The sequence below is a fragment of the Homarus americanus genome, unplaced genomic scaffold (genome assembly GCF_018991925.1).
Source record: "Homarus americanus isolate GMGI-L3 unplaced genomic scaffold, GMGI_Hamer_2.0 scaffold28251, whole genome shotgun sequence".
NCBI classification, from domain to species: Eukaryota; Metazoa; Arthropoda; class Malacostraca; order Decapoda; family Nephropidae; genus Homarus; species Homarus americanus.
The window spans coordinates 15,356-42,586 of record NW_024735502.1 but is presented as its reverse complement, the minus strand read 5'-3'; the positions used below and the strand labels follow the sequence as shown (position 1 = coordinate 42,586).

General features: G+C 39.3%; 1 long non-coding RNA gene across 1 annotated transcript in view; it reads left to right on the top strand.

The window, feature by feature from the left end:
• The first annotated feature begins 3,336 nt into the window (after positions 1-3,336).
• Positions 3,337-27,231, top strand: part of LOC121871126 — a 32,438-nt gene continuing 8,543 nt past the window's right edge. The window contains exons 1-2 of the long non-coding RNA XR_006089835.1: positions 3,337-3,492; positions 23,956-24,115. This is a non-coding gene — a long non-coding RNA (uncharacterized LOC121871126). The remainder of the gene's footprint in view (positions 3,493-23,955; positions 24,116-27,231) is intronic.

The window sequence follows — 27,231 nt, the reverse complement described above, 5'->3', positions numbered from 1 at the left end:
TGTCACAACCTCAAACAATGCCCAAAATTACTATTTTCAACACCTATACACCCCAGTAAAACCGGTTTTGACCTAGTACTACAGTATAGTCTCGATTACGCGGTCAATTAAACCCGGAGATCCCCGTAAACGAGGAACGAACGAAATAACAGAACATATGGGATTAATTGAAATAAAGACTGTAATTCCCACTACACTTTTTCCTAGCACAAGACGTTGTAGTAAAAATAACATCTTAATTTTATGATGGTATGACACACACACATGATATATAAGAGAAATATCAATAAGAGAATAATATACTGTACAGGTATAAGAGAAATATCAAGGTTTTAACACTTAGGTTAGTAGAAGAGATGGCTGGGCACACGGGATGGGGGCTGGTTCGAGGCAGAGGGCAGATTAGTGGCCCTCAGGTATCACTTGTATCACCTGTATCGCTATCCACCACAGAGGTTAGCAGGGCCTCGCGTCAAACCCTCAAAGTCCATATCCTTCACTATCAATATCACTGATGGGCTGGCTGTGGTTGTGGGTTGCGAGCGAAGAACTGTAATGTTACGTTGACGGCTAGCATTGATGTGGTCGTGATACATCTGGATATACGCTCCATAGATTGCAACAGATGGTTATTGGAGACTTCGTATCTGTGATTCACTGGGTCTTGGGAAAGGATGAGCTTGAGTTTTCGCCAACTCGATGGCCTCCTTTACATCACCATGTGTTAACTTCTGTTCTTCTTGTTCTGCTGTACACCTGCCTCCTCAATGACGTCATCATCTTCCAACATCTTGTCGGCAGTCATCTCAGGTTGCCTGATTACCTCCAGGATGTCTGGTGGTCTCAGAAGGCTGCAGCTGTAACACTCTGTGCAGCCTTTCTTGCAATGTCCAATACCACAGCAACAGACTGAGCCTCTCCAGCCACCGCTGACTCTGCCTCCTACCTGGGATACCCTGCAACACATGTCACGCCATGGATGAATCGTTACAGACAAGCTGCCCCCATGCCTCCACCAAGAAATCAACAGCTTTCTTGACGTTGCACATCTTCCAGAACTGCTTGACTCACACTTCATGCTCCGCCAACTCTTGTTCTGGATCCTCTTCCGCCTCGCTATCGGTGCCACCCAGAAGGTTCCGTAATTCATCCTTGGTATTGGTGAAGTCGTTCAGGAGCCAAACTTCTTTCTGAGAAAGCAGCCTTGGTCGTTACAAATCAACTCCTGATCCATGGGCTGATTAACGCGTGAGTGTTGGGGAAAGGAAGACCACTTTTACACTGGGGTGACGATCCAACAGTAGGGCAAGTGTCCTGGTAGCGTTATCAAGGAGCAACAAAATGTTAAATGGAACATTATGTTGCTTGCAGAATTCTTCACGTCAGAACGAAAACAGTCGTCAAACCAGGAGAGGGACAGACCAGTGAACATCCACGCCTTCCTTGAGGTTAGCCAGTGGACATTTAACTGCTCATGTCCATGTTTTTGTAGGGCGCGGCTTGCGGGCTTTGTGGATCACAGACAACTTGAGCTTACAGGTGCGGAGGCATTGGTGGTGAACAGGACGGCGGCCCTTCTGCAACTTCCGCCCCTACACTTGCTGGCAGACTTGACAGCTAACAGCGGAGGAATCGTGGTGGTAAGGATCCGTGACCCAATCACAGCCAGATATCGCTATATGACGTCGCGTGACGAAGAGCAACCTAACGCTACAGCTGTCCGTCCGCTTCCCTGTAAATTCAGGAATGTACCGGTGACTAATAATTGCCAGGTGCCAGTGAAATGACCAACCGCTGAGGAAATCCGCAAATCGAGACTATATGCTGTACTCTCATTACCACCTCCAGCTCCACACCCCACCAGTCTATCTCCTAGGTTAATTCATGACCAGGCAAGAAATAAGTACAAGACCACCATTAAAAATGCCTACCTAACACGGTGAGTGGAGATCTGAAGCAACCCACTGGCTGGCGGCTGTCATCAGCTGACCGTGGGTTATCAACAAACGTAATAAGAAAATTTATAATTTGTTTGTTTTTATGGTAGACTTAGTAAGGTTAGAGGTGACAAAATCTTTTCATTATGGGAGATTTCATAATTGTCTACTTACTAGACTTTACTAGAGTAATTTTCAATATAAGCTACTGAACTTAAACACAAAGAATGAGATGTGACGATGATGACAAATTGATCTTACGCCTGGCAGTTAAGTTTGGGTGCCCTCATAAACATATTGTGGCCCCCTAATGTTCTGTTTGTTCCATGTGGCCCCTAAGTATGGCATGGACTTCAGGGGCCATATGGCTCATGTTGAGATCCACTGGTTTAGGTGATGTGTACTTCTGTGCTGTTTAAGTAAATTACTGAACTTATTGTTTGGTCATATTTCTATGGTTATCTTATCTGCATTTCTACTTTTCATTTATAATTACAAGTGTTTTCTTTTAATCTCTTTAGTGCGACATAAACTTTTTTACACTGCGTTGCACTTTCATATAGGGCTTTCCTATAATAATCATATTAATACTAATTGTCAAAAGTATTTAAAAGTCTTCACCTGCATGACTTTGAATGCCTCTAAAAATCAAACCAATGGAGATCCCTCTCTAATTTTTGGCTTGTGGATGCATTATATCAAGGACAGTTGTCATGCCAATTTCCATGACTTTGAATTTTGAAGGTTTATCTGGGGTCAAGGTCAAAGGTCATACAGAACTGTAACTCTTTTATTTGATACTCTATGGTTTTTACAGTGGAAAAGTTATTCTACAACCTTTCTGAGCATTTTGAGACCAAGATTGTTGAAATCAGTTACAGTAGAACCTGAGATATGACCTTTCGAAATTACAAAGTCCTGCTGTTGACCTCAAAATATGGAAGGTCATAACTCGGAAATCCTTTGACCTAGGATAAATTTGTGACTTCATCATTCAATCAAACCTAATCATAACACAAAAATTAGGGAAATCGATGGATGAGTGGCAGAATTGTGTACACTGTGCTGCAGCACAAATGTTTGATAACAAATAAAGGAAGAGTTTGTGAGTTTGGTCTTGATTCAGACACTACAGTATAGCAGGAAAAGGCTTGAAAGTTTGGGATGGAGGTAAGTTGAATAAAAGTATATATTATGAACAATTATGAAAGAAAGCAGGACAAGAAAATGTAAAAAAAAAAAAAAAAAGTGTTAAAAGAGACATCCCTAAAGTTTCATTAATCTACACAAAATGCAAAAAATTTGTAAATATTGATTATGAAGATTATAGTCTATTTGCATAGTGTAGTTTTACTTAATTCTCCCATTGAAACTGTACAGTAATCAGTTGCATTATTTTTCCAGACAGTGATGAAATTTGCAGAACTTGTCTCAGAGGTGCACATTAACCGAGGACCTCAGTCAGCACTGAAGGACCTTGGGCTGCCATCAGGCTACAACAGACCAATAAACTATTAAAAGACTTACTTAAAAGATGGAAGAAGAAAATATGAGGGTGAGGCGTCATTGATTTATTGGTTGTACAGTAAGTCCGATAACGTCGTTCGCTTTAACGTTGTTTCGCATTTCACGCCACTAAACTTTAGAGACCAAAAATTCGCTTAACGCCCCAGTGATCCAATACTACGCCGTTTTCCGGCCGCCACGGACTACTTTCACGGCGCATCACCTGCTCTTGTCTGGTCAGACTACGCCTTCGCTCGGGCGCGACTGCCCTCACTCCTGAATGTCACAGCCCCGCCAGTTTTTGTTACGATTTCACATCATTCATGTGTGCTAAGTGCTTTTGCTCTAAAACAGGACTCTAAACATTCAAATGACTTCCAAGCAGCCATCAAGTGCTACTGATGCTAGTATAGTGAAGAGGCAATGTAAGACCATTACCCTTGCAACAAAAATGGATGTATTGACCCGATGGAAAGGGGAACGGTTGTGACATAGGCGCTGTGCTTGGTCTAACCCCACAATGGTGCTGCGTGATCTCCAGACCAAACTGACAAGATTAAGATTAGTGCTGGAGGTTCTTCTCTGAGTGCAACTACAACAACTTGGATAGAAGCACTGTGATAGAAAAGGTGGAGATGCTGGCTATGTGGATGGAGGACCAGAATCAACGCAATGCGCCTGTAAGCCTTATGGTTATCCAGCATAAGGCCAGATCCTTGTTTGACGACATAAAGACAGAAGAGGATGAAGGATCGGGGAAGAGACCTTTACGGCCAGCCGAGGATGGTTTCAATGATTTAAACGCAGGTGTAACTTCCACAATATTAAGATGATGGTGAAGCTGCCAGTTCAGATACTATTGCTGCCGAGACATTCCCACCAGAATTAAAATGGATTATCCAGGAAGGAGGCGACACCGGGCAAGTCTTCAATGTGGATGAGACTGGTCTCTTTAAGAAGAGGATGCCTGAAAGGACCTAAATCTCTGGAGAAAAAAAGAGCCAGGTTTTAAGGCAGCAAAGACTGCTTGTGCTAACACCAGCTACTCAAGCTGACGCCGATGTTGATTTCTCGCGCTGCTAACCCATGGCCCTAAAAGGAATACTGTGTCAAGAGAACACTGACTTCAAAATTCTTCTGATTCTTGACAATGCTCCAGCTCATACCTCCCAATCTCGACGACTTGCATGACAGTGTAAAAGTTGTATTCCTGCCTCCAACATGACAGCACTGCTGCAGCTTATGGACCAAGGCATCATCGCCCGATTTTAGGCATATTATTTATGCCGTACTACGGCCCAGCTGCTCAAGGCTACAAACAGAAAACAAATCCAATATCCGAGAATATTAGCGTGGCTTCAACAATCTTCATGCAATTGACAACATTGGCAAGGTATGGGAAGAGGTTTCAGAAAGTTGCCTGAATGGTGTGTGACGAAATTGTGGCCCGATTGGCGCTAACAGTTTTACGGATTCACGGACTTAGTCCCAGCAGTGAATAGGGATATCCTCAGCTTGGCTAGACAGAAAAAGGCTTTGATGAGCTGGAATCAGAGGATATTGAAGACGTCCTGGCCCCAGACAGAAGAGCTCACCAAAGAAGATCTGCAACAACTAACAGAACACAGTCCTGTTGAAGATGATGACAACGAAGAAGAACCTCAACGAGCACTAACTTCCAAGAGGATGGCAGAAGCATTCAACATGATCCAGCAAGGTATGTGAATCCTTGTAGATGACGACCAAACAGAGACCGTGAGATCAAAGATTCAGCAGGCATTGATGAAAGTCTTGGTTTGTTACTGAGATCTATAAGGAGAAGAAGAAGAGTAGCACCAAGCAGTCAACACTGGACTCATTTTTTCGTCGCAGGACACCAGAAGCAGCAGCAGCTTCACAATAGCCAGCAGCGAGGAGGAGCACACAGCAGCCGGGAGGAGCAAACAGCAGCCGAGGAGAAAGCAAACAACAACAGAAGAGCAAACATCAACGGAGGAAGGGCAAGCAGCGGTGGAGAACCCCATTCAGCGCAGGAGGAGGAGGCAGCTGCAGTGTCCCAGTGACTCACCACTCTCCTCCTCTCCCGCTCTCTTCCTCTCCCGCCATCTGCCTCCTCTGCTTCACTACCCACCACACACTCTCTCTCACCTCCACGCATCGGTGAGTACCAATAAAAACTTAGTAGTTGTATATGTAGCACTATTTCTATAGAAATGGCAATGATTTTCTGTATATGTAATGTATTTCATGGGGCAAAGGGAGGATCAAGAATAACTCTTGTATTTTATCTATTTCTTATGAGGAAAATTGATCCGCTTAACGCTAGTTTTTTATAACGTGGCATTTTTAGAACATAACCCCTCAGTGAGCCACGAAGTTGTGGGGGTGGGGGCTTGAAGCAACTGGTCAGGAGTGAAGTAACTATGGCATCTGTACAGCATTCCTAGCTCTTTTTTCTTATTTTATAACTCCAGCTAGACCGCAGCTTGGGCCTGATCAAGTCAATTGGCTAGTCACAGTGTGGCTAGGGATCAAATGGACATCAAAGGGCCTTGCACTCTATGGTCTAGGAGCAACCTTCTGTGGCCCTTGGTGGTTACCATATACTTCCTGCTGCTCTTGGGGTCACCAGGGTCTTATCTCTGGCATTGATCTCCCATGCTGTGCTCTATAGTTGAGTGGAGTGAAGTTGTTTTATTGAAGAAACATACTCCAATAACCGGTCGGATACTCCTACGACCTTCACCGTCCTGGACCCTCCTCTGGATCATCAGTTGCTATATTGCAGCCTATCAGATTAAAAAAGTGGCTCTGGATCTCAGCAAATACCCAAGTATAAGAGTCGCAGGAGGCCAACTGGCCCTGTCACTTCCATAGCGCTTCTGACCTTGACATCTTACCAGGTGTGTTCAAACTTAGATTTTGTAAGATATCTAGTGCTTCATACCATAGAAGGCCAGCCTGTAATGGAGCTGGACATTTTTCATGTTCACAGGTCAATAGTAAAATTTGAAGAACTCAAGATATCCACTGAGCAAGATGGTAGCCTCCAAGTGGAGTCTCCTCCCAAGGAGAGTTCTGATACCTGTTTTGGTATCACACTAATTGTTTTAATTAAGTTCTGGAACTCTTAAGTGGCAGGGCTTGATGTAAACACTTCTTGGCATTTTCTGTTTTATTGCCTATTTGCAGGTATATACACAGGTACAATCTGAGAGAATATATTGTGAATTCTCTCCAGGGAAGTGTTGGGAATAACACTTTGAGTTAAGTGCCCAGCTTCCTGTCCAGTGGTAGTGAGTGAACTGCCTGGGCAGAGCGGGCCTGTTGGTGGCTAAATCAGCTGACCCTGGCTCGACCCTTGAGAGAGGTACAAGCCAAGTGATCTAGAGTCGTGAATAATATGGTGCCTCAGCCTCCTGTACTTCACATGTCACCTTCCAGTGTTGAGGGTGTTATTCTCTAAAGAGCTACTCTGATACTCAGAGGAGGCTTCTGGAGGAGTTCGAGTCAAAAGTTGGTGAAAGTGGACAGGTTCCACAAGAAAGAAAATGGCTTCTTAACCTTACACCAACTGTTGTTGACATTTGACTGCTACTTCCAAGCTCTAACAGATTGCCTGGATCTCCTTAAGGTGTAAACCATGTGTCCCAAACCCTAGACAATGCTTGCTTTCATTGTCATTTGTATGGCCATATCAGTCATACTTGTCCTAAGTTAGAGCAGGGTGTTCCTGCAGTATGTGTTAACTGTGGTAAGGCCCATGAGGGTCAGAAATGTCCGGCCTGTCTGCAATTTTCACTATTGGAGGTGCACTTGGCCCTTCTAGTGAATGTGACCAGTTCTGACTCAAGAGAGAGATGTTTCATATCAGCACTAGACAAAGTGAGCTTTGCTGAAGCCAGAAGCATAGCACTGAAATCAGTCTTTAAATCATGGGGATTCCTATGCACAGGTTCTGTCCCGACAAAAGGCTCAGTGAACTGTTGCTATGACATCACCCCCAGAATCATCCGTATCTGTATTGAATTCAGCTCCCCACCCTGATTCTATGCCACCAAGGCCACCAATCCTCAGTCCTCAGACTTCTCTTGTAATGGCTGAGGTTCATATGGATGAGGCGGCACATCTGTTACTTCTATCTTTCCTCCACCGCCGCTCCAGGTACTACAAAATTTCAACGAAAATGTTGCCGATGGTCCTCAGAGTTTCTGGAGGTAAACAAGTCTCTGGCCAAGATCTTGGCGTTGGAATCATCCGACTGTAAGAGGAAAGCGACCCCTTTGCCAACTTCGAACCCAATTCTGAGTCCCAGACACTACAACAACAGATGTCAGCTCAGGCTGGCGTCTCTCCCCCAGATATGTAACTGATCCTCTTCCAGATGCCTCTGGTGACGAGCTAAAATTAAACTGACAGCTGGGACACCTGGCACATCTTCCATCTGAGCCATCTACAGGGGTTAACTCTGGTGTGGGTTCATCAGATGGGTCTACATCTGGGTCATCTGTGTCCACAAAGCCACAGGGACTGGTCATGGTACACTCCAGGTGCATCTTCCAGGCTCCAACGTCCAAACTAAGCCCGCCTAAATGCCTATTGGGGGCGATATTCGTGTAAATTTCTACTTAGATCTCCTATAATCATGGCTACCACTATGATCGTCCAATGGAATTGTCGAGGCTTATAAGCCAACTGGGAGGAGCTCCAGTTGCTTCTGAGCAAATTCTCCCCTGTCTGTGTTTTTCTCCAGGACACAATGTTAGGTGCCTGTGATCATCCCTCTCAGAGGTTATTTGGCTTTTTACTCTCTTCAAAATCCAGAACAGACACATCATGAGGGCACAGCTGTCCTTATCTCAGACAAGTGTGGTGTACCTCCCATACCCATTAGCCATCACTTCCCATTGCAAGTGACAGTTTGCAAGATTCACCTCCAACGCATTTATACCTCATGCTCCATTTACCTTCCTCCCAGTCCCAGTACTGTATATTAATTGTCAGAGGATTTGGTTTCATTAATTTTAATGGGGTGATACAATAGTTAATTCAAGGATGACTTGATAGTTTCGATCATTGAAGAAATTAATTACTGGTGATATCACCCACATATCATGTCCAGACCAACACGACTACAGCCATATATCTCTTATTGTCCTCGAACTCTATAATAGACTTTGAGTAGAGAGTAACAGATGACCTCAGAGGAAGTTACCACTATCCTATCCTACTTTCCTCCTAGAAGTCCTCCCAACACCACAAGTTCCTCGTTGGTGGCTAGACAAGGTGGACTGGGACTTGTTCAAGGAAGTAACAAAGGTAGACAGGTGCATTGAAGAATTTCCTCTGTAAATGAAGCGGTTGAATACATTGCCACTCTCCTCCTATAGGCTGGTCACCGTTCCATTCCTCGGACCTCTGATCTTGTAGCTTCCGACCTGTTTCCTTGGTGAAGGAGTGCAGGCAAGCATTTGTTGAGCGGCTCGAGCTTATGGTCGATATTGGTGTCATAGGACGGAACTTTATCACGTGGAATACATACTGACCAGAGCCAAGTTCGCTTCGAGTTTTTAAAGAATGCCGTCGCCAGTCTTTTTCCTCTTATGTCTCCTCTCCAAATTAAAAACTCCCCTGTTCCAGGTATGGAAACTTGTGCAGTATATACAGGTTGATAATCTCTTATCCGAAATCTTCTAGGGCCAGAGACATTTCGGTTTTCAGAATTTTTTTTTTTTTTTTTTTTTAAGCCTACCGGGCACAAGTCACTGACCCACATGGGGCCTGGGTGGCGAAAAATATAATAAAAATTATAGTAATAATAACAATTCATAGGTCTAAATGTGTTTTTCACTTTTGATCTTTTTTCATTCTTGCATTTCTTTATTATTATTACAGTAGTACCCGATTTACGATTTACGAGTCAATTGAACCACAGGTGCAGCGTAAAGTGAACAACAGAACATATGGGATTAATTCCAATAGAGACTGGCCCAACCCCAAACTCCACTTTTCGACTACAATACCTATGTTGTAGTAAAAATAACATCTAAATTTTATGATGGTATGCTCACACAATTAATATTTAAGAGAAATTCAGTCGGCAGGTTAATGTCCATTCAAATAATGGACTCAAATCCCCTCCCTCTTCCCAGCTCACTAGCTCTACCTCTCTGAAATGTTTGGGTGAAACCACTAGATTTTAACGTTTAGTAATAAATAAAACCTCAGACTAAAGTTAGGATAATATAATTGACATTTCTGGATTCCTTGCAGGTCAGGGAATATTTTGAATGTAAACTTCATAAATTTTGCACAAAGATGAAATATTTGCTTTAGTAAACAAATTATTACATTAGATCTAAAATTTGTATGTCTAATGCAAAATCCATGATGTTTATATTCAAAATGATCATCATATTGTAAGAATTCCAGCAATGTAAATTATATTCTGGCCGAGTAATTTGTATGAATTTTATGAGCTAAAACAAATATCTTCAGTAAATAACAAAGAAATTCTTCAAGGACACTATCTGTCAATCAAAATACCCCACCTCCGCCTACCCCCCACCCTCCACCTTCCTCCCTACCAGAAGCGATTGGGAGAAAATATTATATTTACATTTTTAGTAATAAATAATAACCCAGACTAAAGTTAGGATAATATAATTGACATTTCTGGATTCCTTGCAGGTCAGGGAATATTTTGAATGTAAACTTCATATATTTTGCACAAACGATAAAATATTTTGCTGTAACCAAATTATTACATTAGATCTAAAATTTGTATGTCTAATGCAAAATCCATGATGTTTACAGCTAGACCCGACTTCGACTGCTTCGACTTCGACCCGTCGGGACTTCGATCGCCCGCAGTTGTGACCATTTTTTTTCTTCTTCAAATGACACGATTTTCTATACCGAAACGTTTCCAGTTAATGTATTCTCCATGTATAATTAGAAAATTATAGGGGCCCCATGTGCATTCAGCTGACTACATTAAAGGTAAGTGCTCAGTCACACTGTATCCATTCCTCATTATTTATTACTTTCACTGTACTGTATTTCACTGTAGATTTTTATCTATGTCGGACTTCTGACCATTCGGACTTCTGACCTGGATTTGGGTCCCTAACCCCGTAGTAAGTCGGGGTCTAGCTGTATATTCAAATGATCATCATATTGTAAGAATTCCAGCAATGTAAATTGTATTCTGGCAGGGTAATTTGTATGAATTTTATGAGCTGAATAAAAAAATTTTTACTTCACGTATATGAGTAAGATGCACCTGGAAAGTGAAAGTCCGTTCTGGCAAGGCACGCGATAAATGAGAAATCATGGTAGAACCACAGTGTAAAGCGGGTAATACTGTATTTTATTATTACAGTAATATTGTTATTATTATTGTAACCATTATTATTTTATTTTGGTGTATTTTATTAAAATTTTTATTTACTATGAATTATAATTCATAATAATTATTATTATAATTATTATTACTATTACATTTTCGCCCTCCCCTCCCTAGGCCCTGATGTGGGTCAGTGATCTATCGGGTGGGCTAATCCCTGTTTAAAAAAAAAAAAAAAAAGTCCCCCAAAAAACTTTCGGTTTATAGAGCTTTTCGGTTTTTGAATTTCGGATAAAGGGTTGTCAACCTGTAACAGGCAAGTTTTCATCTAATCCTCCCACAGTTCTTAGAGATAATGATGGCAGCTCTGTTGCCTCCCTCAAGAAGTTTCTGAGCTTTTGCTGCACCATTTGCAGGGGTGTCTTCTGGCAGCTCAATCCTCAGAGTTTATGTGGGTGTGTGTGTGGAGTAGAGTCACAGGCCTTGGTGTTTGGAGTGGGGACGGTGAGGCGCCAACATCATCAGGCCTGATGATATCCCATTCTCAAGGCTCTGCCATCTTAAAGTTGACAGACCTTTCTATTGGGCTATATATCTGGTGAGAGGGTTCCTGTCCTCACTTGCTAGAATATCACCCCATAACTCAGACTTCCTGTATCTGCAAGTTGTTTGAAAATATGGTCAACTCCAGTGGCGGATTGGCCCAGCGGGATACCGAAAATTCCTGGTGGGCCCCAAAGTGATGGTTCCTTTGACTACGTTTTGGGATTACGTGGGCCTTTTGGACCCTTTTGAGTGGGCGATTTACTAGTTTTCCGGTAGAAATTTTGGCCCAGTCCGCCACTGGTCAACTCACAATTAGTATACTACCTGAAGAAGAATGGCCTTCTTTCACCATATCAATCTGGCTTCCAGAAGATGTATTGTTACAAGCTTTTGTTCCTGAGCTTGGACACCTTACCAGGAACCGGCGGTAACCACCCCCAGACTTGAACATTTTGTTTTTTCATTCCACCTCATGTTTAGCCTATTGCTACTGCACTATTCAGTCTTACTCAGGTATTCTACATCACTATAGGAGAGGAGTAGCAAACGCAATGTTGGAATGCACAATATATTGACAATAAACACCAACAACCAGTAATAAACAAATATTAACAATTGCCACACTCATACATAAATATAAAACAATACCTAACAATCACCCTAATCCTACCATGGAAATGTACATAAATATTACAAACACATACAATCAGTCCTCGACTTAAGACGGGTTAGGGACCCAAATCCAGGTCAATAAGTCGATTGGTCAATGTAAATAAAAATGCGAAAATAATACATAGAAAATCTAAAATGGGTGTCTCTTTTTCTTCTCAGCACCTTGAGAACTCTCACTTTTATGCTTGCCAGCCAATTCAAAGGGAATTACAAATTAAAATTTTGTCAGTACACAGCGATCGCTAAAGTTGGGACTTGAAAATACTGAATTTGAAAAATATTTTATAAAATATTTTATACGGCTGCGGCGGTCGTGATGTCCGGTGGTCGGAAGTCGAGTAGGTCGGAAGTCGAGGAGTACTGGATTCTAGCCAGAGTAACACAATTTGCTATCAACCACAACCGCTCCAACCATTAGCTCCACACCCTCGTTGGTCCCGAATACTCTGCCCTCCCTGGTGCACCGCTTCATTACAACTCTGTTCGAGATCTGAACAACACAGATACGAAGCTCCAGAGAGCCTAACCATGAGCCCAAGCTATGGGCCATCCATCGTATCCCTGATCCATGACCCGAGGCCCGGAACATCGATTTGGGAGATCGAGTAACGGGGTGGAGCAGTGGCCGCAGCAGCCAAACACGGTCGATGATCAGGTACCAGATGGGTCCTAAGCATATTCTATATCAAGCTTCTAATAGTATTCAACAACAGACGTTCTTGTTTGTCTCAAATCCTCGATCTGTGAGGCCTTTTCTTGTCACCAGAATATCGTCTGCATCCCCACCACCACCGAGAGAAAGCATACAACACAGCTTGGAGAATTGGCATCCTAAGGAGCTTCCAATTTTGGATTGCAGAGAAATTTATCATCAATAATAGGTCAGTTCTTTGGGCCATCACACTTATAGAGTCAGCATTGCCACAGAAATGTTAGCACCACATATTCAGGAGGACGGGTTCCTCAGGGCACTGTCTTGAGTGTAACCCTATTTGCCATCACAAGAAATGGGGTAGCAGCATTGGTTCCATGTGGTATATCGGTCTTATTTTATGTAGATGACTTGGCCATTTGGTATGCAGTTTCCTGCATGTCAGTGGCTGAATGTCGTATGCAACTTGTACAAGACAAGGTTCTTGTTGAACCACAGAGTATAGTTTCAGAGCACCATTGCTATGTATTTCTGCTGCCTCCAAGGTGTTCACCTGATTTCGATCTACAGCTCTATGGTCTCCATGTGTGGTATGTCACAGACCCATTTCCTGGGCAATATTTTCGATAACTGGCTAATATGGCAGCCACATATTTGTTACGCCAAAGAGTCTTGCCAGCTTTCTCGAGTTATTGAGAGTCTTGGGGCACAGGTCATGGGTTACTGACCGAGGAACTCTGTTACACCTTTACCACATGCTAGTTAGACCCAAACTGGATTATGGGTGTGAGGTGTACTCTCAGCCACTAAGGCTAGACTCAATACACTGAACTTTATTCATCATGCTGGGGTGCACCCAGACCGTGCCTTCAGGTCTCGCAATCCTGAGTCTGCTAGTTGATGCTGATGAGTCACCTCTGATCTTCAACGACAGTATCTCCAGGTCCAGTGTTGGTTTAGCCTCCACCGCCTTCTGCAGTCTGTAACCAACACTTGTGTTGTTGACGATTTTATGTCCCCACACTACACTCAGTATCCAGGCCTCCCACGACCTTTCGGCTTCAGGGTAAGGGAAGTTGTGAGAATTCTTTGTCTTCCTCCTGTTCAGATATGCCCATGCAGCTCCTTAGTGCCACTCCATGGATTCTCCCTGAAGTTTAAGTTTGTCAGTATTTAACAAAAGGAAGGATTTCTTCTCTCCTGTGAGTTATTTTCTTTGTTTTAGTGCATGCCTCCTCTCACAGAGGGACTATCCCTGTTTACACCTACTGGGAATTAATTTCACCTTTATCCTCCAGGTCCTTGAAGCACAGTAGTAGCAATCTTGTGTGTTATCAAACTTGGAATAACAATCCAGTGTGGTATATGTAAATAATTTGCTGATTATTTAATGATTTAATTAGCATATTAGGTTAGGGAAATGATTACATGGAGTGTACAAAAAATTAGTTGTAAAACTCTATTTGGCACCAAGAAGACAGATTACTTCACGGAAGAAAAGTGCATTCCTCGTTTTCTATTGATCTCATTAATATCATTTAATTTACAAGATATCGGTGGTGGTAGTTCACTAAAAATTTAAATATGTATTTCTATTAAGAAATATTGTTGTAAAGAAAAATAATAATGGATATTTAGTTCTTGTTTATGTATCACTGCGCCGATTGTGTCACTTAATTGTACAAGGCGTGTAGAAATGCCATTCTCATTTCACACTTCATGGAGGCAGACGACTCAAAATCTAGCAGACAGCCGGAACCCAAGGACTATTCTAGCTTCAGTTCCTCCAAGACTCTCTACAACTCATAGCAGCCCCTAAAATATTAAGTAAGCTTTTAAAGTTTAGGTGATCACTTATTCTGGTACCGCTTATTTTGGGTGTATGGGCTAGCTTAAATGATTATGTTATATTTTATATTATATTTTGATAACTTAGATTTAATATCTAACCACGGCTCTAAGTCGGATGCAGATGTGGGTTTTGAGGTGGTCCTGATTTTTTGGGGCAGTGGTCTCACTATGGTATCTTGTTTTACTGCAGAACTTTCAGGTACAGTCAACCCTCACTTTACGCGGTCCCACATTCCGCTTTCCACGCTACGCGTGCCCTGCCAGAACCCAGGATGCTCACATTCGTGGTGGGTGTACCCTTTACATGGTGAAGTATAATTTTTTATTTAGCTCATAAAATTCATACAAATTATTAATATAATTTACATTGCTGAATTTACAGTTTGATGATCATTTTGAATATAAACATCATAGATTTTGCATTAGACATACAAATTTTAGATATAATGTTTACTCTGAGTAAATATGTTATCTGAGCAAAATATATGATATTTATATTCAAAATATTCCTGGTCTTACAAGGAATCCAGCAATGTCAATTATATTATCCTAACTTTAGTCTGTATTTATTATTTATAACTAAAAAGGTAAACAGTCTGGTATTCCACACATTTATCTAGTAGGGACGTTGTGGGGGGGTGGGGAGGGAGGGACCGACACCGACCATCTGTTACCGTGTGAAGAATATTTTTTTTATTAACTGAAGATTTTTAGCTCATAAAATTCATACAAATTATCCGCCAGAATAATTTCATTGCTGGAATTCTTAATTTGATGATCATTTTGAATATAAACATCATATATTTTGCATTAGACATAAAATTTTTAGATAAAATGTTCACTCTGAGTAAGTATGTTATCTTTGTGCAAAATATATGACGTTTATATTCAAAAATATTCCTGGTCTTACAAGGAATCCAGCAATGTCAATTATATTATCCTAACTTTAATCTGAGGTATTATTTAATACAAAATGTTAAAATTTATTTTTTTCACCCAACCTTTCTTGAAGGGAGGGTTGGTGGAGGTGGGGGAGGGTGGGACTGACCGCGAGTTGGAAGAGGGGAGGCAAAGGTACTTTGATTGACAGATAGTGTTTTGAAGAATATTTTTTTTTTTATTAACTGAAGATATTTGTTTTAGCTCATAAAATTCATACAAATTACTGCCAGAATATAATTTTACATTGCTGGAATTCTTACAATTTGGTGATCATTTTGAATATAAACATCATATATTTTGCATTAGACATACAAATTTTAGATAAAATGTTTAATCTGAGTAAATATGTTATCTTTTGTGAAAATATATGACATTTATATCAAAATTTTCCTGGTCTTACAAGGAATCCAGCAATGTCAATATATTATCCTAACTTTAGTTTGAGGTATTATTTATTACTATACCTGGTTTTCCCCAAAATTTCTCAGAGGGAAGAGCCAGCAGTGTGAGTGTGAGAAAGAGGGGAGGAGTCTGTCCAATATTTGAATACATTAACTCTTGGCTTACTGTATTTCTTATTTCTCTTAAGTATTGTGCATGTACCATCATAAAATTAAGATGTTATTTTTACTTAGAACATAGGTATTGTGTTGAAAAAGTGGAGTTTGGGGGTCAGCTGGCCTCTATTTCATTTAATCCCATATGTTATGTTATTCACTTGATATGTTTTCACTTTCCGTACCCCTGTGGGTTACATTAACCACAGAAAGTGAGGGTTGACTGTATTTTACTTGCCCTCAAGACTATTTTTACACAACCTCATAACAATTTTAAAAATTTGAGATTCTCACAGTGCTCTCTAGGCCTTACCTATTGTATCATTGCCACATCCTTTAGCTATAGATATTTTGCAAGTAGCTGTGTCTCATCCAACATCAAGTCATTTTTCTGGGTTCCAGTCCATGTGGGATAAGGGAATGAACGTGTTGATGCTTGGCAAAAGCAGCTGCTTCCTGGCCCTGTGGCACATCATTCCCCTACCTGCCTCTGATATGAAGCCAGTAATAAGAGCTGCCATCCGCTTGAAATGGAAATGCAGGTGGAATGCTGTCAGAGCAAACAGTTTCAGTACATCCACCCTGTATTGGGTGCCTGGGGATATCAGAGACTGTCACGCTGCCGGAGACTGCTTTCGGGCTCTTATGCATTGGCCACACTCGCTGACCTGTTGTTTTAATGGAGAGGACGCCCCCATTGTGATGACTGCCTAGTCCTGTTGACTGTTCAACACCTCTGGTGGAGTACTCCGTCTCAGTTATCTTCATTGAACCATCAACCCTCAGATTCAGACTCTTGAATCAAGCATTATGGACAGAATAATGTATCAGTGTCTACTGCTTCAGGGTCATGAATCTGAATCTCGGAGTTCATGGTTCAAGATGAGAGGTGACAGGACTTTTTGGGTGACTGTACTCTTCCTTGTGCCGGAGGGGAAACGGGTCTTACTGTCTCCATTTCTGTGCTGAGGAGGGAGGGTATTGTGGGAGGGGACGTCCTCTTTCTTCATAGAGGAAGCTGACCTTTTACACAAGCTCTTAGTTTTATCTATTAATGTTTAATTTATTTTTGTTTTTATTTTTACACAAGATCTATATCTTTTCTTTTTTTTCTTACCTTACATTATTTGTTCTTATCCTTTTTAAGTATTAGTTTAATATTCAAGCAGTTACAGCATTTTTTCGACTTATGAGACACCCACCAGAATAATGTCAATGTTAATCTTGGCATATGAACTACAATGAAACAACCTATAGGCACAAGATTAACATTGGCATTATTCTAGTGGGTATGTCTCAAAAGTAAGAAAACTGCTGTAACTGTAGGAAAATCAACGATCACAGGCTTCACCCATCTTCTGTTAAGTGCCAAGAAACATTAACGTTTTACTTCAAAAAATTATTATGGTAGATTTGTTTCATAGATGGGAAAAAGACTGTGACTGTAAACTGAAAATATCATAAGGTGGAGTGACAATAAACTGTTTTCTCTGTCCAGCTAATATAATATTAGCTTTTACCTTTGGGTAAGGTAAGATATAAATTTTGGTAGGTTGGCCTTATGAGAAAATAAATCGTAATGCAGCCCATGCCTGAGGAAAGGTTGTCCATGTATGGTTTAAGCTGTTACGCTGTTGTGGGATGTAATTACCATAATCAATAAATTTTTTGTTGGTTTTAGGTTTATTATTATTATTATTTCCAGATGGTTTTAGTGATTTCTAGATTTCTTTTACTGCTGATGATAAAAGAAAGCACTATTATATTTTTTATTTAAATTTGAGCCATGGTTACATATGGGTAGATATACTGTACATCTTGAAGTCATGTACCCAGATAAAAAATTAATTCCCCAAAATTTTAATGCTCCTGCCAGTCCAATACCTACTCTTGCTTGGTCAAATATGTTCAGCTTCTACTGCTGCTTTTCCCAACTGATATTGTTTTAGGCCTTTTGGTAATTTAATGTTATTGTGTGTATTCTTTAACCCTTACCCGGCTAGGTGTTGCCGTCGGAAGAAAACTATACATTGTCTCTAGAAACTCCGTGGCGCTCAGTGACGGTAGACAAATAAGGAGATTTTTTTATGTCGAGCCACTGTCACTACACACATGAGGGTCATTTTTCCGTTTGCCTCGTAGGTCCTAGAGATGGCCAATAATGCATATATTTACTGATCATAATACTTATTTCCTATAAATAATTAATTTAGAATGTATTTTATTTGCATTAAGTGAAGTCCTCGCTTAACTTAACACAACTCTGCTCCAGATGGTCGCTCGTTAACCAAACCATTGTTTCAATGGAATTTTGGTAATTGGTTCCAGCTCACCGAAAATTACATACAAACCAAAATAAATGCAGTAAAGTACACTTACTTTGAGGTGGCATGTAGAAGGCTCCTGGTTGATGATGATGATGATGATGGGAATTAGAAGTGGGGTGGAGGAGAAGGGAGAAGAGAAGGCATTGGGGTGGAAGAGAAATCACCCCATGCTTCATGCCGCCATTTCACCCATAAAATTTTAGTTCACTTGGTGTAATTCAAGATTATTTTCTTTTAAATCAACACTGCACTGCACTATATATTGTCAATATGTAAAATGAATTTCAGAATGACCAATAATTGTACTGTAAAAAGATAAAATAGTTTATGTTCAAGAGAGTCTCCAAGATGCTTCCCCCACTGAGCAGACACAAACTGACACCATTCTGGGTGAGTCAAATGGCTGTTTGGCACTCTAAAAACTAGTTCCCTGTACTTCAATTATGCTAAATAATTGTTAAAATGACTAAAATTTTAATATAAGACTTGGAAAATTATTGAATAGTACAACCTTCTTGATATTTACTCAAATGGTAACGAACTTAAGCCCTAAAACCGACATTGCATTGGCGGATTAATACTACAGCTGGTGAGCAGGCTTAAAGCAGGCGAAAAACATGTTGACATCGATTTTGTAAAAATTTCATTAACCGAAATTTCGTTAACCGAGATCACTGTACTTTTCATAAAAACTGCTCGGCACACACACGCTGTCTGTCGCCAGGCTGTCTTTGTGTTTGGGAGATCACATAGGTCATAAAATAATTATCGAATAATAATTCCACAAATAAATACATTTATAACATAATCATAGCATTATCATCTAGTAATACTACACTACAATATAACATAGTGAACCCTCACTTTACGAGTCAATTGAACCCACGGGGCCCGCAAAAGAAAAGCTAAGAAACGCGAAAGTGAACAACATATAAATATATGGATTAAATGAAATAAAGACCGCTGACTTAAACCCACTTTTTCCAACACAATACTGTACCTATGTTCTAGTAAAATAACATCTTAGTTTTATGATGGTACATGTACACAATTAATACTTAAGAGAAATAGAGAAATTCAGTCGCTAGTTAATGTCCATTTCAAATAATGGACTCAAATCCCTCCCCTTTCTCACACTACACCGCTGGCTCTTCCTCTGAGAAATTTTTGGGAAAACCACTAGATTTTAAGGTATAGTAATAAATAATACCTCAAACTAAAGTTAGATAATATAATTGACATTGCTGGATTCCTTGCAAGACCAGGAATATTTTGAATGTACACTTATATATTTTGCACAAAAGATAACATATTTGCTCTGAGTAAACAAAAATACTTGCATTAGATCTAAAATTTGTATGTCTACCGTGATATCACGGCCTATAAGACAAAAATTTGAACATTAAAAAATCTGCCCAAAGTTAGGGGGTCGCCTAAAACCACCAAGTTTAAAATTTTACCTCTTAAATATTGTGGTTTAGTGTCAAGAGTGGTGATGAAAACATCGTAGTTCACTCACAAGGTCTTACCACTAATTATTTTATACTGAAACTTACGCTTAAGTGTTGATTCAAATTAAGATTACCGTATATTAAAATAATAAAATGTATTATAAAACCTGTCTAACATACCGTAAAAGAGATTTATACCCTGTAATAAACACAGCTATCATCACACACCCTCCCCCACGCCCCCATTTGCCAGTGAGGAGACAAGAAAGGAAAGTGACCACGAGATTGGGCTATTTTTAGTCGTGGAGGTGGTCAGTAATGCATACCGTATCGGTATATTTACTCATAATAATATTTATCTCCTATAAATAATTGATTTAAATTTTATTTTTTACAAAGAATATTCAGTAAATGAGTGCTTTAATTTTGAAACTATCGACGGTTAATTACAGACGCTAAGTGACGTCACTAGTGTTTACACAACAGCTGGTACATTTGATGCCATTACTAAATTGGCCTTATTTTAAGTAACTAACTATAAACAAAAATTAAAAAAAGATCAAACTGAGAAATAATATACTGTATGTATGTTGTGTTGTCAAAGTAAGAGGAACAATTGAAACTGCAATTCGGTAAATCTATTTCAAGTAAATGGAAAATAAGCAAACATGTTATTTACTAAGACGCTTTCCTCTGGCTCAGGGTGAGATGGAGGGAGATAAGGCTGTTTATAGCCTGCCTGAAGTGGCCAGTACCCTAATGCACCATAAATAATTCATTGAACATTCATTTTTGTACATAGTATTTCAGTATATATATATATATATATATATATATATATATATATATATATATATATATATATATATATATATATATATATATATATATATATTTATATATATATATATATATATATATATATATATATATATATATATATATATATATATATATATATATATATATATATATATATATATATATATATTTGTAATAAATGTATGTAGTAAGTACATACTGGTAACCTTTTTCACTCAAATCCTAATGAAACACCACAATTAGAATACGTGGTTGCTGTTGAACCACATGTTGTATAAATAGTCGAACACAGCCACACCACCAGACGAACACTCCCACCACCCCATCGCCTCGTGAAGCAAGCGTGATAAATGAAAGAAAATACTAGTGTGTTTAATATGTTACAGTATATTATAAATAAATAAATAAATAAACAAATAAATCAGTAAATCCATTTCAAGTAAATGGAAAAATTTACCTCATACCGACATTAGTTCCAGTTATCGGTAAATAGCAGACGTTCAGTGACGCCACTAGTGTTTACACTACACCAGCGGTATAATTTGATGACATTATTTGAAGTGAATTGGCCTTATTTTAAAAAAATCAAGATGGTTGGTAAAGGACTACTGAGTCAGTGGGTAAGTGTCACATTTGGGGTACTGGTCTTATATACAGCAAATAGAGCTCAAAAGCTACTTTTTAAATGGAAATTTGGGGGCGTCTTATGACTCGCCACTTTTATAGGTCGGGATATACGGTAATGCAAAATCTATGATGCTTATATTCAAATGATCATCAAATTGTAAGAATTCTAGCAATGTAAATTATATTCTGGCCGGATAATTTGTATGAATTTTATGAACTAAATAAAAAATTATACTTCACCAAGATATGAGTAGATGCACGCTGCAAAGCGGGTTCACTGTACACAACTTTTAGTAATAATAGCTAGATCCCGACTTACGACGGGTTAGGACCCAAATCCAGGTCTAAGTCCCATATAGATAAAAAAAAAAGAATTAAATGTTTTTTAAATAAAAAATCTACAATGAAATACAGTACAGTAAAAGTAATAAATAATGAGGAATGGATACAATACAGTGAAAGTAATAAATAATGAGGAATGGTTACAGTACAGTGAAAGTAATAAATAATAAGGAATGGATACAGTGTGACTGAGCACTTACCTTTAATGTAGTCAGCTGAATGCACATGGGGCCCCTATAATTTTCTAATTATACATGGAGACTACATTAACTGGAAACGCTTTCGGTATAGAAAATGCGGTGTCATTTGAAAAAATATGGTCACAACTGCGGCGGTCGTTAGTCCCAACGGTCGAAGTCCAAGCAGTCTAAAGGGGTGTAGCTGTATTACTTTGATACAACATGATAAAATGGATAAACAATGAAAAATAAACAACAAAAGAAGGTAGCTTTACTAAGAAGCTTCCTCTGACCACGAGTAGGGTGCTGAGGTGGCGTGGTGGTGGCGGGTGGTGGTGGTGGCGGCGGCGGGGCGGCGGGCGGGCGGGCGGTGGCGGTATGTGGTGGCGGTGGCGTGGCGGTGTGGTGGTGGCGGGTGGCGGGTATGGTGGTGATACGTGGTGGTGTTGGTGAGAGAGGTATAATAATTATCAGTTTAGAGGACGGATTCCCTTAAATGTAGCGGTCCATAAGTTTCTTGACAACAGCACCAGAGAAACTATGTGGGTCATCCTAGGGTATGTCTACATCACTTGCTGTGTAAAACAACTAGATCTAACACATACCCAGTATCACAGTCATATAGCACAAAGAACTTGATCCCAAAGCGATGCTATTTGGAGGGAATGTATTGTCTAGAAAACAACACATTCTCTGAAAAGCACCAGAGACTTGTCCACCACTACATTCTGAAACGGTCTGAAGAACTTATAAATGTTCCTTCGCATCGTAAAGCTTTCCTTATTTTCCATAGTATGTCACCAGCCACAGGAATGTTGTTATCCATGAAGTGTAGATAACGAGGATGGAGGCAAACCGGTTCTGAACATGAATTTTGCAACCTACATCACTCCATCGCACGCATGTGTGGCGAGGGGCCAGGGCCTGGGTCAGGCCATACGCGGTACCATTCAAATAAATTACTGTCTTACAAGAATCCAAGCTATGTAAGATATTCACCCAGGTCGCTTTGGGTGGCAAATTATGAGAAGAGCTTAAATACCTAAAGAATGATAAAAAACATGCAGGCCTTCAGCACCAACTGTCAAATCATATCTCAAATAAATAAACAAACACCAGGCAATCTGTCACCTCACCTTCCGCTTCCCCTGCTCCCCTCTTCCCATGCTCCTGGCTACTCCCTCCTTGTGTTCCCAGACAAAAGATTGGTGATAACTTTATGCTTTAAGGTGTTTATTTTATATAATATCTCAGACTAAAGCTAGATAATATAATTTGCATTGCTGAAATCCTTGCAAGACATGAGATTAATTTAAATATAAACGTCATATATTTTGTCCTAGATAAAATTGTAGTACATTAGTGTGCAATACTTTAGTACATTTTATAATATAAAAGTTTTTCAGCTGTATTTTTGGTAGATTCACATAGATTTCTTCATTTATTTTCGTCCATTTACATGCACACACCATACTAAGAGAAACGTAGAGAAATGACTGTAAATGACTGTGCAAAGCTGGAGTACATGTACTAATTTGATTACGGTACTAAAATTGTTATGTCTAGTGCATATTATAGGTTGTTTATATTTAAATAAATCAACATCTTGGCAAGAATCCCAGCAATGTAAATTATATTCACCCAGGTCATTTCACTGGCTTTTTATAGAGAGAAGCTTAGTCATTAAGAACAGATAAATAAACACGCTATAGACCTGGGCCTGTGCTAACTGTCAAACCGCTCCTCCCTCCCTCCCTCCCTCCCTCCCTGTCCCCATCTGCCCAGCCTTGCTGGAATCCTTGTAAAACAGTGAATAATTTTAATATAAACGTCATGTATTTTGCACAAGAGATAAAAATTAATCACCTGTATCACATTACAATAGTGATTAAGAGTAAAAGTGTATATGTACGCTTATAGTATCACATACACGTAAGTATAAATGCTAAGTTTATGTGATGATCGGACAACGTCCATTTCAGTTAAAGCCACGTTTTCCAAGAGAACGATTTGTAGGACGTTAACCGCATGACTGTAATTTTAGATCCTCGCTTACACTGAGATGTTGTCGCACTTAATATAATTGTTTTAACTGTACAGTAATGTGAAAGTTTGTACAGTATATTGAAGATCAGTTCTCATACAGTACTGTATACATTTTATACCAGATTAGCAACTCGTGTCTTATAATTGCAGGACCAGGAAGTGGATATTAACATAATATATAGACTGGCTCCTGCCTGGCCTCTCTGACCAAGGCTGATGGTGATTGGGAAACATTTATTAACATGCTGGAGACGTACCTACGGAGGAGGATTCAGCATCGAGAAACTGCAAGCTAACATACCTGGCATAGGTAAGTGTGTCATGTTCCATCCACCACTTCAGTGTCAATTTGACTGAATTCATATTTTGAGAAATATACGAAATGTACAGTACCATACATACAATATAGCTCTTTGGATGGTGGTACATCACTTTATATTTTTCCCAGATGGAGATGAAGAGGCATTATAGACTATAGTATAGACAGAGCAGGTTATTCTGATGTCTTATTAGAGCCTTTGTGCCAGAACCAGTGGTGAGGGCTGTCCCGACTATCCATGGAGATAGTGTACAGAGTGTGTGTGTGGCAGTGAGTGGATGGTAGGCCTAGCTGAGCATTTTGACAATGTTTGCTTATTGACTTTACGTAATGCAGTGTTAGTGAGTAACGATTGCAGTAATGCCGTTACTTAAGAAAATTTGTACAGTAGAATGTTGATATAACACGAGATCCGTTCCAAGAGATTAGCTTTAAACCCAGATTAGCACTAACTCAAAGTGTTGTTTCAATGGAATAACTTAGTTTGGTACTTGAGAGAAACACAAAATACTAAAAAGACTGAAGTCTGCAGATGCACCTCAGCCCATATCCTAGAATAAACAAAACATTGTTTTTGTAGTATTATGTTAAAACAAACACTCCTAAATCAACACAGCTAAAATTACAGGATGCAGAAATGGTCTGTTTACTAGCGATCAGCTGATGTGAGAGGTGGTCTCGCTGGTGCAGCGCATCACCTGCCTCTCGTCTGACTCGCCAAGCATTTTTACTTTCCTCAACTTAGTTTTTCATTAATTTATGCTGGCCTCCCCTGCCCCGACTGAGAGTCTGCCCAGATACACTAGAACTCATAAATCACTAATGTAATGTAATACAGGTCCACAATCTATCCCTTATTTGAGGTGTGTAATGTCTACATTCAAATTTGCTATCTTGCAAAGATTCCAGCAATGCAAATTATATTCTCCTAACTTTAGTCCGTGACATTTATAAGATAAAACTTTTAACCCTAAAACTACCTTCACCCCTGGGAAGAGGAGGGTGATGTGTTGACAACCAGGCAGGGGAGGAGTGGGGTGAGGTGAGGTATTCATCAGCCAGGAGACATTAATCCTGTGTGTCTTATCAGTTTTCACTTATAAAATGTCACTGAATTGACCGGGAATATAACAAATTGATGGCATTCTTGTAAGACAGAGATTAATATGAATATAAACATGCTATAGTTTGCACTTGACATAAAATTTTAGTAATTATTTAGTACATTTGAGGTACAGTACGGACAATTATTTCTTTACTTTTTTTTAGGATGGTGTGTGCATGCAAATGAGTAAAAATAAATGAAAATTATGTAAATCTACCCAAAAATACAGTTGAAAAACTTGTACTGTACATTACCAAATGTACTACACTAATGAACTAAATTTTTATCTCCTGAGAAAAATATATGATGTCTATATTCATATTATTTGCTGTCTTGCAAGAATTCAACAATGCAAGATATTCTCCCTAACAGTCTGTGATATTATGTTAGATAAAACTGTAAGCCTAAAACCACCAAACCTGGCTGGGAGGGATGTGTTTGTGGCTGGCGCCGGGGTCTAGTGAAGTATTTCTTTATTCATGTATCTGTCCTTTAGAGTGAGTTTTTGTTTTTAAGCATGAAATGTTACTGAACTGACCTGGGAGAATATAACACATTGCTGAAATTCTTATAAGATAGTGATTAATTTGAATATAAATATGCTATACAGGTTTGTACCTCTCTAGTCTGGCATTCTGTGGTCCGAACTACCTTGGTCCGGAACGATTTTAGTTTGTCCTATAGGTAGATAGGCAGTTTTTTTTTTTTTTTTTTTTTTTTTTTTAACTTATCTGAATTATTATTATTATTACAGGAGTATTAAATTTTTGCCCCTTAGGCCCCAATGTGGGTCAGTGACCTATACCGAGTAGGCTAATCCTTAAAAAAAAAAGCCATGGAAATTAAGATTTGTTTACATCCGTGTCTCTCTGCTTGTCTATACAGAGTACAACATTTAACCCTTCAATATATATGTGAGTAGTAAATAAGTGTTGCTTTCATATTCTTATGTAGAGTAATGACGATATATTTTCACATGTGCAGACTTACATACTAGAGCAGTCTCACTTTTTTTACCATTAATGGTTACCTACTTATATTGTTCCATTTATTAACATTAAATAACATTACAGGTACTTCAACAACCATAATCATTTTTTACATTAGTTTTACTACAGCTAAAATCAGGGTCTTATTTTCTTCAGTTTTATATGGAACCAATCAGTCACTGGTTTTGTGTTTTAAATAAACAATGCCGCAGCCGCCTTCTCTCCTCTAATATTCCACGTTATTATTAATAAATTGTATTAATTTTGCACACACGCATTGATTCAATAAAACAAATTCAGAAACATTAATTAAAATATACATGAACAGAAAATAAGTGTTGCTTTCATATTCTTATGTAAGTAATGACGATATTACGTTATTTCTGCGGACTTTACATACGCGATTTCTTTTTTCTTTACCCTTATCGTAGCTACTTCTATTGTTCCATTTATTAACATTAAATAACATTGTTAAAACAACCATATTAATTTTACTGCAGCTACAGTCAAGGTCTTATTTTCTTCAGTTTTATATGTAGAACCAGTCAGTCACTGGTTTTGTAATCAACCAAAACAATGCTGTGTCATTTCCTCATGTGTTTTAATTTCTACGATATTAATGAATTGTATTGCTTATTTTGCACTATATAGACATTAATTCAATAAAAAGACATTCAGTAATAAACAATAATGAATTTTTTACATAGAGAAATGACGTTGTTTCACGATTATGCAACGTCGTCTGCACGCTGGCGGGCTGCAAACCCGCGTCAAATTCAAGTTTCAGCTGCAAAATTTTTATTTATTTATTTTTTGTGTGTTCCAATAAAATACGTTAAGAATTAAAAACTCAAATTTGAGAAGCTACTATACGACATTTAACCCTTCAATATGTCTTCAAAGAGACCATGACGTGAAAGTGGTGCTAGTGCTTCCAGGCATAAGCACAAGTCACCATCTATCCAGGAACAGGGTGAATTTCCATGGTCCGCACTGGTCAGGTCGAGGTTGCC